The sequence below is a fragment of the Diadema antillarum genome, unplaced genomic scaffold (genome assembly GCF_040938485.1).
Source record: "Diadema antillarum isolate AM-2024a unplaced genomic scaffold, OU_Dant_1.0 seq00000015_RagTag, whole genome shotgun sequence".
NCBI lineage: Eukaryota > Metazoa > Echinodermata > Echinoidea > Diadematoida > Diadematidae > Diadema > Diadema antillarum.
The window spans coordinates 2,074,215-2,088,317 of record NW_027271135.1 but is presented as its reverse complement, the minus strand read 5'-3'; positions in this window follow the sequence as shown (position 1 = coordinate 2,088,317).

Here is a 14,103-nt window from a genome sequence, read left to right as displayed (position 1 = left end):
GGCCTTTAGCTTCAACCCCCCCCCCCCCAAACTAGAACTATCACTCATTGTGATTAATATACCCCCACCCACAACTGAGGAAATTAGCTCAACCAGGATTTTTTTTTTTTACTTTTTAATGAAAAAAAAAATACCAAGGCAATGCACTGTCCAACAGTAAATAAATGTATTGCTCACTGTTAGTCAAATGTCGCACATCTCAAGTCGAGTGCTCAAAAACTGAGTGAGCAAGATAAGTAAACTGACGATTTCTATGGTTTTTATTAAAAATTGTATAACCAGGGCGCAACACAATGTTGGATATTAAGAAAAAAAATGAAGTTTTGCACAACTATACTTAGTATCATAGCCATCACATGTGCCAAATTTCAAGCCAAATGCTAGCAGGATGAGGGGCTTTATAGTTGAATTCACAATATTAGTGTATCATTTTCATTCAAAATATACTGTTACCATGGCAACACATTTTCAACACTGACAAAAGAGTTTTTGCACATCTAGGTAATGTAGAGGTAACATGTGTCAAATATGAAGCCAAAATGCTGTAACCATAGAGAGTCAGGATCTAATCGAAATGTTTGTATGATTTTCATTCAAAATGCACTTTTACCATGGCAACACATTGTTCAACAATGATGAAATACAAAGTTTGCATATCTCTGTACTACAATGGTTGCATGTGCCAAATTTCAAGCCAAATGCTCAAAGACTGAAGGAGTTACCTGAATCCACAATATTTTATATTGATTTTCATTCAAACTATGATGTTACCATGGAAACACAATGATCAACAATGACGAAAGGTTAAGTCTGCACATCTACATACCATAGTGGTCAGGTGTGCCAAATTTCAAGCTAAATGCGCAAAGACTGAGGGAGTTGGCGAAATCCACATGCTTTTTGGTGAAAAAATGTTGTTACCATGGCAACGCATTGTTCAACAATAATGACAGATTAAGTTTGAAGATCTATATGCTATAGTGGTCACCTGTGCCAAATTTCAAGCTAAATGCTCAAAGACTGAGGGAGTTAACTGAATCCAAAATATTTTTGCATGATTTTCATTCAAAGTATACTGTTACCATGGCAACACATTGATCAACAATGACCAGAGACTATGTATGCACATCTACGTACTATAGTGGTCACATGTGCCAAATTTCAAGCTTAATGCTCAAAGACTGAGGTAGTTACCTGAATTCACAATATTTTTGTATGCATTTTAGTGAAAAGCTGCTGTTACCATGGCAACCCATTGTTCACCACTGACGAAAGATTAAGTTTGCACAGCTATATGCTATAGTGGCTGCATGTGCCAAATTTCAAGCCAAATGCTCAAAGAGTGAGGGATTTAACTGAATCCACGATATTTTTGTATGATTTTCATTCAAAATATGCCGTTACCATGGTAACGTATTGATCACCACTGACGAAAGATTACCTTTGCACATCTATGTACCACAGTGGTAATGTGTGCCAAATTTGAAGACTCGCTTGAAGACTAAAGAAAGTTAGCTGAATCCACAATATTTTTGTATGTTTTTTGGTTTAAAAAAGCTGTTACCATGGCAACGCATTGTTCATCACTGACGAAAGATTAAGTTTGCACATCTATATACAGTACTATAGTGGTCATGTGTGCCGAATTTCAAGTCAAATGCTCTAAGACTGAGGGAGTTAACTGAATCCACAATATTTTCGTATGACTTTCATTCAAACTACGCTGTTACCATGGCAACACATATATAAAAAATGACGAAAGAGTAAGTATGCACATCTACATACAATAGTGGTCACATGTGCCAATTTTTAAGCCAAATGCTTGAAAACTGAAGGAGTTAGGCTAATCCACACATTTTTGTATGATTGGTAAAAAAAAAATCTGTTGCCATGGCAACAGATTCATCACCACACACATCAAATGTGTTTTGCACAAATATACATTACATTGATCGCATATCCCAACTTCAAACTGAATTGCTACAAAACTAAGAGATTAGAGCAATCCACAACATTTTGTAAGATATATATGAAAATCTTCCGTTGCCATGGCAACGCATTATGAAATACTCACGAAAAAGGTCTCTTGCACATCTGCCTGTGATAGCGGTCACACATGCCAAATTTGAAGTTGATTGCTCAAAAAATGAGAGAGTTGTTCGATCCACAAGTTTTAAAGAAAATATGCCGTTGCCATGGCAACGCATTATGGGATACTAATGAAAAAAAGCGTCTTGCACATCTACCTTTGATAGCAGTCACACATGCCAAATTTGGGGTCAATTGCTCAAAAAATGAGAGAGGAGTTCGATCCACAACATTTTGCTAGATTTTTGAAAAAAATTGCCGTTGCCATGGCGACTCATTATGCAATACTAACGAAAAAGGTGTCTCGCATATCTCCCTTTGATAGCAGTCACACATGCTAAATTTGGGGATAATTGCTCAAGAAATGAGAGAGTAGTTTGATCCACAATTTTTTGCGAAAATATGTTGTTACAAAACTAAGAGATTAGAGCAATCCACAACATTTTGTAAGATATATATGAAAATCTTCCGTTGCCATGGCAACGCATTATGAAATACTCACGAAAAAGGTGTCTTGCACATCTACCTTTGATAGCGGTCACACATGCCAAATTTGGGGTCAATTGCTTAAAAAATGAGAGAGGAGTTCGACCCACAAGATTTTGCAACGGACCGACCGCCCGAACGCCCGACCGCCCGCCCGACCGACCGGCCACCCGACCTCAGGATGATTCCTATATACCCCCTACACACTATGTGTGGGTGGGGGTATAATAAATACGCTTGTGTAGTTGCAGATGATACGGGTGCATGTCACGAGACCGACACCCTCCAGCCATACAGCCCATAAGTTATACGGCCCACGAGTTATACAGCTCACGAGTCATACAACCTATTAGTTCGACACTAAGCTAACGAGTAGAGGCCTGTGCACGAGAGCGACACATTAAGCACCGTGTTGTATCTGTCGAACTCGTGGGCTGTTCTTACGCAGTGTCGAACTCATGGGCTTTATTTGCCTACTGTCGAACTCATGGGCTGTGTGACTCGTGAGCTGTTATGACTCATGGACCTGTTTTCAATGTCGAACTCGTGGACTGTATGACTCGTTGGCGTCGGTCTCGTGGGATGACCCCAATAACACACTGCGTGTAGTGTCTTTGCGTTCAAAATAGTAGTTCATTGCCTCTAAAGTATTTCCTGGTCATTCTAATGTTTTGAGCAACCAAAAATCTACAACTCAGCGTCCGAACTGCAAATTTCGCCAGTTTGATCAAATGAGAAAGGATACTATTATTAATCGTAATTCCAGTTGCTGCATTCGTGATATATACGTCTTTACGACCAATCACATTCGTTTATGGGGGTGTATGTTTGATATAGTTGTAGTCAAAATTGGAATGTGTGGTTTGTATCATGTAGAACATCTCAATGAATGGGCGTTTGGGGAACACTTATTTATGTCAATAATTTACCATTGTGTTTTTGCCCTCATTAGGCAAAGAGATATTCTTTTTTTTCTGATGTTAAATCTTGGTGAATATCTAATCTCTTTTGTGGAAATGGTGTTTGTATTTTTCCTTAGATGTATTGTTTACTGGATTTCTATATATATTCAAATTTGCATGCATATTCTTTGCCCAAATGCAGTATTCGACTTTATAGGAAAAGAATGCGCAGGGAAAAATTACATGAAATCAAGGAAAACAAACGGAGACAAAAATACCAGCTGAACAAAAACAAAAACACCCCCCCCAAAAAAAAAAAACAAAAACAAAACAAAACAAACATAACAAAACAGTGAATTATACGTCCGTTTGTGTTTGCACAGACATCCAAATTTCTATTGTGCCCACACTGATACATCGTAAACAATGAACTTCAAAGAAAAGAAGTACAAAATTAACTTCCTCTATAACGGATTTGAAAGTTTCAACAACATTTATCGGCCATGATTTATTGGGTTCATCGCAGAATCTTCAAATTTCAGAGCACATTCAAGAAATGGTTTTCTCCATGAACTCTTCACTGAAAACGAAATTTCTCATTCTGGAACGAAAACTGTTTAACTTGAAAGACCAATTTGCAAATGTTATGTAAATTTTTACTTGAAAAAAAGATAAGCAGATTGACCAGTTCGGTCAGATTGGTCGATGTCTGTGGACATGTCACGCTGCTGCAATTCTGCTATATTTCATGTTTCTGATCTGTTGCAGTAGACGCCTTTAGGAAAAGCCAAGGTCATTATTCAACCACCTGCAGTATCCGGTATAATTCCATACCCATGTACTTCTCCGAAATGTAGCTTTTTTAATATGATGAAGTGATGATAATGAAAATGAATGATAGTGTTCAAGTTTAGTTGTTGGTGTTTTCTTTTATACAATCTTTCTTATTTGCTAAGAAGTACACGCATAGGTACACTGTATGTGCCATTTATTGGGGCCATAATATGTGCCGGACTGACTGGCATCTAAATCTGCGTAATCGATATGAGCGTAAACTCACTGTGTCCTCGCCCACTTCAATATTTCATGACCTCTGTGTACTTTTTATCCTATACATGTATTTTATATTTTTCTGTTTCCTCACTGTTTGCTTCAACCCACTGTAGAATTTCCATTGCAAGAAAGACATTTCGACATTTTAGCTCATTCCAGTATAATCGTAGTTAGAAAAATACACGTATAAATGAATATACTCAGTGGACTAAACAAGAAGGCATGTACGTTCAAGTTAATAGGTCACACAAATTTTGCCTGAATTATTATTCTCCGAGTCATAAATTTCACTGCGTATTAGCCCAAAATTGGCGTTATACGACAGCTGCTGCAGCATTCATAGGAATAAATTGGACAATGTATCCTTTGTACACTTGCAAAGGTGAAAGGTCAATCCTTGATCAGTGGTCAAGGTTTGAGACTTTTACAGTGTAATCAAAAGGCAAAGTACTCGTGGCAATTATAATGATTCTTATTTCATAGCGTGAAAAGCGGCTGTATTAAATATTTGTTTTGTTTTGTTTGTTGTTTGCCACACATAACATCTAGGACAATTTGGAATTCTTTTTAGTATAATATATAGCTACATGACCATTTTCTATACAAGTTTTATTCCGTTGACCCTCATCATTATCAGAAGAAAACGAATAAACCATGATGCGATGTATAACATGTATAACAAAAATTAAAAGAATAAAGTTGTATTCCAAATCATTCTGACTTGATGTTTGTCGTTGTGTCACTTCGTGACGTAATAATTATCTAAGCACGACAAGGATTCATCCCCATTCCAAAATACATGTAATCCATTTACTAATGACATCACACGACACAGAAATTAACAGCCGACGAAAATGGAAAATGGTAATGTTATAATCATCATCTTTCAATTCATACATTCGGCACAATTTCAAGAAATAGAATTCACATTATACAGACCGAATAGAATAGTTGCGCCATAAGCTGGTCCCTGATCATTGTAAACAAATTGACAAATCCCCCATTGACTTATATTTTTCACTCTTTTTGTGCATACTTTGTATCCATTTGTTTCTGTACTTTGAGAAAAAAAGAAGGAAATACAGAAATAAAACCCAAACTAAACCAAGCTAAAGACGCAGCAGCTGTGTATAAGCAATGTTCACTATTTCACTATTCCCCCATACTTTTGCAGTGCCTGAAGGTATTTTCTTGAAACTTGGTGTAAAAGCCGACATGTACTACCAAATAAAGATTCTCTAGAGACAGCTTCAGGTCATGCGGTCAAGGGACAAATGTCAAAGGTCAAGTAAAAATGTCAAAATTTCTCTTTATCTATTTCTCTTTTATTTCTCTTATATCTCGCAAATAGTATCTTCATGGAACTTATTTAGCGCGTATGCATGTACTGACTGGCAGTAATCATCTAGGGAATTAGGGGGTCATAGGTCATAGGTCAAAGTCAACTCCTCAAAATTTCACTACTTCCCTCGTAAAATGTATTTGTACAATGCCTGCAGGATAATAAACTTAATACATGTATTACCCAATAGATATTCTCTTGGAAGTTTCTTGGAAAAAGTCAAAGGTCAAAAGGTCAGAGGTCAGGTGAAAGTGCTAAATCTCACTTCTTCCTCCACGTCTCGGACGTGACTCAAGGTATTATGAAACGCGTAGCATGCATGTTCTACCTGACAGTGTTTCTCTTGACGATTTTAGGGTCACAGGGCCAAAGGCCAGATTAAATGCTAAAATTGTACTACAATGTATTTAAAACTGAAATTACACTTGTTCTCCATACCTTGAAAATTACTCAATGCATAAGTTCATAAAAGGGTCAAAAGTCAAGTAAAAATCCTCACATCCCTAAATACCTGCACTCTGCATATACCTGCATTCATCCAACCAAACCGAGTTCGAGGAAATTGAACACTCAACACATTTGTGACAAACCTGTCATTTTGATACAGCATTTGGCAATTTTATGTGAAAATGTTATCACACATTGTCAAGACATTGTACTATAGACCTATTAGGAGTATTATGCATTACAGTCGCCATAGCGACATTTCTACACGTGGTTGTTTTTGTTTATTGTTTGTTGGCTTGCTAGTTTCTTTGTTTGTTTTTGTAAAGAAGTGAGATCAAGTATGTCTTGGAGGCCTCTTCCATTTCTTGAAAATCCTTTGCATACCCTTCACTTTCAACTCTAATAACTTTTCAAGGAAAAAAAGCTACTCTTTCCAATGTTTAGATAGTAGTACGGTCTGCTATGTCGAAATATTGGATCCCGTGAGATTTTCGTGCCAAAATTGATTTTTTTAGCTAACTTGGTCAATTTTGGGGTGCTGAATCCAAAAAACTTTGGTTCCATTTTTTTCGACCACGTCTTCAGCCGCCATTTTGAATTTCAAAATGGCCGCCATAGCAAACTGTATTTTGACCTAGTTCTGATAATGTGAGCATCATAGAAGGTTCAAATTTGATGCAAAAAGCATGTTTATGATGTCAGACATTCTGATACACCATTTCCTGATATTTTCGTTGTTTAAATACAATTTGAGGGCTGCCATCTTGAAATTCAAAATGGCCACCATAGCTTAACGTATTTTTACCTGTATCTCAGGTTGTAAGCATATGTAAGGCATGAATTTGGGGCAAAAAGCATGCTTATGATGCCAGACATGCGAATGTATATATTCTTGTTTTAAATGATGGATCATTTTGATTGGCGGCCATCTTGAAATTCAAAATGGCCACCATAGCAAATGTAATTGGGCCTATATCTCATATCGTATACAATGTGTAAGGTTCTAACTTGGGGCAAAGAACGTGCATATGCTATTATACTTTCTGAAACATCTTTTCCTGCAATGATGGTTCATTTTGATATTAGAGGTGGCCATCTTGAAATTCAAAATGGCCGCCATACCAGAATGTATATTTGACCAATATTTTAAGTTGTAAACAATACAGAAACTTCACATTTCCAGCACAAACCGGGCTCACGGTGTTGAACATTCAGATGCACTTTGATCCCCCCCCCCTAAAATTGCAGATCATTTTTGAGGCTGCCATTTTATCATTCAAAATGGCTGCTTTTCAGCTTATATCTGTGGCTACAAGCAACTTTTAGGCATTTTAGTGTTTATGGTGGTGTACATTGTACATTCTTTTACAAACACACACATACACACATAATTATATACAGTCTGTACTAGTGGATTATTCGCATTGGCTGCCACCCTTGAAATTCAAAATGGATTTCGACCCATAATTGGTGCTGTAAGGTCTTTACCCTGCAAACTCAAGCAAGCTGGAGCACTTTAATGTAGGACCTATGTGTAGGTCAATCATTTCAATAAATAGTGTTATCATTGCATAGGAGGGACTGCTTCCTGTAGGTACACTGCCCCGTTGAAATGCAAAATGGCTGTCATGGGAAACATTCCTTTTAGAGCATTGCATTTGGGTAAAGCTTGTAAATGGGAAATCATGTGATTATGGTGTCGAAGCAAATGACTTTCAAAAGTGCCCCAATATCTGTGTCTGAGTGCCCCCATTTAGACGATTTGGTTATAGAGTTTAAATAAACAATATTAGCCGTCTAGGCCCTGACTAGAAAAATTATCGGAAATTTACTTAGTTTATGTCTTCCAGGCTCATTGCCTGCATGCGTTTTTGAAGTCACAGCACTCGTATAGGGCTGTACACAGGGGAGAATTGGTTCTAAATTCTTCCAGAAACAATAACTTTTGTATGTCTTGCCATATGAACAGGGTAATGAATTCTGTGGCTACCGTTGGTGTAGGAAGCTGAAAGCATTTAATTGCACATTTTATATATATCCACTGGAAATAATTACAATGTGCCATATCATATTCCCTTGTAAGTAGAGGCACAAATTAGGATGTGAAGGTTTATGAGGTTTGTTCTCTGGATGTGTTGTATCAAGACTCTACGAGAACAAAGCGGGAGATTGTCCAGGTTGAAGTCATCCACGCCCCAACTTCTGGAAGGCATGGGCTGTGTCATTGCACATTCTGGATGATTCAAGGCCTAGAGAATTCTTGATCTATCTGCTCTTTGAGACATCCTCAAATTTTCAACTTCAGCCTGCGCCATGAAAGGCATGACCAAGCAGACCTTTGTTTATCACAACAATTTGCAGAACATAATATCTCAACAATGTCAATTGTACTTTATCATCTCCTTTTCCAGTGATGGAGCAGAAAACATGCGATGCAGAATTAAAAGTAAAGCAAAGATCCATTAGGAGAATGAAAATGTCAGTGCCTATACGTAATAATCATCAATATCTCTGAAATTCTCTGTTGCTTTTGAAATAGCATCTATATGCAATGGAATGAGGATATCTGCGTCCTCGTTGTGACAGGTTACAGCTCCCATGGCATCTTTGACGAACCTTTTGTTTCTTTTTTCCCCCGTTCTGTGGAAGTTGGAATTGACTGATCAGTATTTCAACTTTCAGGCTGATTATTTGACTCAGTTTTGTGGGTTTCTAAGGCATGGATATGAAAAATGAACCTTTGTTGGTGAGAATGAGGAGAATACAGTGTACCATAAAATTGTGAGATGAAGAGTGATTGAGGAATTACTTAGAACAGCAGAACTTACAACTTCCGATAATTCCTATCGTCCAGTAATGACTGAATAATGATAGGTCTACAAGAAAGTTGTACCGGTAGAAGTGTTATGGTCCTTTTAAGCTGAATGACTTTTGATCCAATCTTACACGGTGTATTTCAATCGTAAGAGCTGAATGTGTGACCTTTCTCATATTATCCCAGACGGATTCTTTGTTTTTTTATTATTAAGTTATATCAGATACAAATTCTTTGCACAGAACGTGAATAACTTCCCTTTACATCTCTTTCTAGAATATCCTCCTTGAATGTTTTCGATACCTGATTGCCAAACACCACATTCATCAGTTTCAATGCAGCGACAGTTTTTGAGATTACCCTCGTGTGATGGTGTTCTAAATTGTTGGGGAATTCTGATGCATCCAAAGTGCCAAAGAACTGAGCTATTATTGCTCCTTTGTAGTTTTCGAGTCATTACAGCAGTAAGCATCTTGGAAGTCTTGATAATTGAGGATGACCCACACAAGGATAATCAGGAAAAACCTACTCGTTGGCATTCCTTATTCATTCTGTGTTGTTCCAGAAATACATCCAGCAATTATGAGCTCCCTGATGAGTTGTTTCATTTTGTAGTCAACAAACAAGCTTGTGAATGGGATGTCTGGTAGGGTGACCATAGCATTTCTTGCCATTGCGAGACTTTTCCTTGTTTGTCGTCATTCTCTCGAAGCAGCATCAAGTTTTTGAAGATCACCTTTAATCGTATCAATGCTTGCTTTTATACAAATATTCAATAACTAGGATTAAATATAACTATTAACGAGGTTCCACGACACCAAATAATGTCTTATCTGAGAGGCAAAAACAAATCACATGTACGCGAACCACATACCCGCTTGGTTATTATGCGACGTGGGATGTAACGCTTACACGCTCTCCCAAACTTATGGGAAGTGGTTTGGGACCCCTTCCTCCCCCGACAGTTTTTTTTTTTTTTGCTCCTCAGGATGGCTTGATGACGTCATTGGAACTTCGTCCTTACAGTCTTAATTTATGGCAGCCATTTTGAATTAAGAGATGGCTGTCGTTCTGCGTGACCTGAAAATGAATTTGGTCTAACTAGGACATTTTTTGGCAAATTCATCTACGGCGCTTACCACAGTATCATATGTTTTTCTATGGCCACCATCTTGAATTTAAAGATGGTGGTCTATCTAATGATCAACAATAGAAAACAGCTGTACTGGAAGGTTGGACACCACAAGTATGTGCATTACTATAAAATTTGATGCTCCTACAATAATTGTAACATGAGATTATATAGGCACAAAAAAAAACCCCACTATGGCGGCCATTTTGAATTTCAAGATGGCAGCCATTAAATTGTATTAAAACAATCCACAATATCAGAAAATGATATATCAGAGTGTCTGACATCACAACCATGCATTTTGCACCAAATTTGAAGCTTCTACAATGCTCACTGTTTGAGAGATGGTTCAAAATACAGTTTGCTATGGCGGCCATTTTGAAATTCAAGATGGCAGCCTACAAATTGTATCAGAACAATCCACAATATCAGAAAAAGGTATACCAGAGTGTTTGACATCACAACCATGCATTATGCACCAAATCTGAAGCTTCTACAGTGCTCACTTAATGAGATATGGATAAAAATACAGTTTGCTATGGCAGCCATTTTGAAATTCAAAATGGCGGCTGAAGACGTTGTCAGAAAAAACGGAACCAAAGTTTTTTGGATTCAGCACCCCCAAATTGACAAAGTTAGCCAAAAAAAAATCAATTTTGGCACAAAAATCTCACGGGATTACATAGTAGCCTCTACTATAGGTTAGGAGAGTCCATTTGAATTGAGTTATTCATCATTTTAGAGCTTAGATTTTTGTTGGTTTTGTGATGCAGAGTCACATACTATCTTTCACAAACTGTATAACATCCTTTATGCTATCACACCACCACAGTAATATTATTCTTCAATGGACCTAGCCTTTTGTCAAGGCCCTCTCGCTGTGTGGAAGAGAGCCCAGTTGAGTGGGGTTGCGCGAGGGCCTTTTGAGATCTGCTTCGCATCCTTTTGTTAGCCCTTTGAATTACCGACTTTTGCTTCCCGATTTCGGGAGCAAAAGCCGACTAATCAGCGTGTCTGTCTGCCCGAGCCCGATTTGCATACAGCGAATGCATACAAAAGGCCTCCACTGATGGTAGGTGATGCATGCGAACAACGGCAAGACGAAAGATGTGGGGAGCGCGCCATTCCATTGGTCGACCGGAACCCATTAATTATGAATATTCAGTAGGGTTTGTGTGTCAGGAATAATGTGTGAAGCACATCTCAAAAGACCGTCACGCTGTCGCGCTCGGCTGGGCTCGCTTCGCTCGCCCGTTACAGCGATAGGGCCTTGACAAAAGGCTACAATGGACCCAAAGCCATCAACCTGTGTCAGGTCCCTGGATAGTTTATTCTGGTCACCTTAAAGGGATGGTGTAGTTTTGGTTGAGATGGGCTTCAGGTTTCTACCCTTTTTGTGAAATAATGGGAAACGTTTTATGAATTAAGCATACAACTCTTAAGAGAAATTCAAAGCTTCTTTGACGAAAATTGGTTTTGAAATGGCTGATATAATGGAAAATCCGGATAGAGGTCCTTATACACTGTACTAATAAAAGGTGGGACCCATCTTCCATTAAGACCACTTTGTTTTACTTTAAATTGTTTTTTGATATCTCGGTCATTTCAAAACCGATTTTCATCACATTTCATATTTTGAATTCCTCTCCTTATAGAATTGTATGAACTTTCATATTTCATTAGTGGTTTCTTATCATCTTGCAAAAAGTCACATTGTGAATCCCCTATCTCAACTAAACCAAAACATTTTCATCCCTTTAACACCTTTTTCCTCTCAAGCGCATATACAGGAAATTTTGCTGTCCCGTACGCAGCTGTCAAAGTTGCCAGAGGTGATGAAGGCCTGTGGGAGGCAGCGAAAGTCACCAAGCAAAAGAGGTGCATTTCGAGACTCCAGGATACACCCAGGGATCCATTCACAGAGAGTATCGTTGCTGCCGTCAAAATGACCATTTCATCAACGAAATGTTCATTTTGTTACGAAATGACATATAATTTGTAACGAAATATGCCACGCAACACATGGCGCCCCATACAAAAACTACGGTCTTTGTCCCTGGTTTAAACCATGGACAAAGATTGTACCACCTTCGTGAATTCGGGCCTATGGGAGGGAGCATGTGAATGAAATGCTTTCTTACTAGGCTGTCGGAAAAGATACATCCATAAATTGCAATGAATCACAGAAACGGTCTATTGTAATTTTAACAGAACACCCAAGAATGATAATCGCTGAATTTATCAGTAGACAACAATGAACTTTGTCATTTATTTACAATACATGTATCATCATTCAACCATCAGTCCCCTAGTAAGGTTCTGTTTAGGCATCAAATTTCACAATTCCACTGCCAGCTTTTCTCATCCCCCCCCCCCAAAAAAAAAGACCCACAAAAAAAAAAAAACAACAACAAAAACACACAAACAAACAAGGAATAAAGTTAGGGTCATTTTCCTACACAACAAAAATATCACATATCATCTTCAAGACAGTTGATGTTCTCAACAAACCCGCTTTCCTCTGATATGTACTTATGTTATTCTAGAGGAGAAGAGTATCAAGACGTTTGTTTTCTCAACCAATTACTATACTCTTGTACATAAAGGGCCGGATCAAGGAAGTCGGGTAAAGGGGAGGCGCCTTTGGAAAAATTAATGGGGAGGCATATGCATCCCCCCCCAATTTTTTTCTATTTCTTTTGTTTGTACCAAAAATAAAGAGGGGGCTCGCGCCCGGTGCGCCCCTCTCTGGATCCGCCACGGATGTACTGTATGTTGCTAAGAAAAATAGAGAGAGAGAGAAAAAAAAAATTCTGGCATAATTTCAATGTTATTATCAAAAAGTATAAGCGACAAAACAGAACTATCATTAAAATTAATGCTTTCTACAGATTAAAAAGATACTATGTCTCAAACCAAATCTTGTTTGCTTGTATCTATTCTTTTGGATATCTTGTGTATACCGAGCAGGGGCAGAGTAACCCACAGAATACGATTTTGTTAGTGTACATGGTCAAAACAGATTGAGGTTAATGCAATGGTGGCATGTTTGAAGCATTATATTCATTGAGTCATCAAAGTGACATTAATACATTCTTTCTTCTCTTCTTTTCCTTTTTCTTTTTTTGCAGCACTTTGCTCTCATTTTTTTTTCCCCTCAGTTTTTGCTCTGTTACTCCCACCTCACAATTTCTCTTTAGCCACATTTGCTTGCTTCAACATTGTCTTTAAAACTTTGAAGGCAGGCTTTCCTTCAAATGTGTAACAATTGTTTATGTTCTTTACATATTTGTTTGGCATTTCCTTCTTTTTTTTTTAATGCTATGCAGGGTGATTTGGGGCTTTTATCTTTCACTGAGTAAAATTAGATATAATTTTCAGCAAAGAACACACTTTGAAGACTAATTTGACAGCAATCATACATTGTGTGTCAAAATGATGCCTTTATAGACCATGGGCTCAGTTAATACCACATAATTGCTACAGATGACATTTCAGAATATTCACAGCTTTACTGTTTTGCATAAGAACACTCGACTGATAAACAGGGCTATATCCCCAGCCCAAAAAGTGTATGTTCTTTATACTGACATCATTGCAATGTCATGATTGCTTGACTTTACATACAGTATCCAAACAGAACATGCCAATTTCAATCTAGAAACATCAAACAACAGAATTAAATTTAGATGATGGGCCACTTGCTTTGTTTAGCCACACCAAGGGAGATAAATGTATTACAAAAGCAAATTGCATCTGTACAGTACATAACTTTATAGTCTAAACAGTTTGCACCAGTCCTGCATCTTTCACACTGTTTTTTTGCAAATGATTTGCA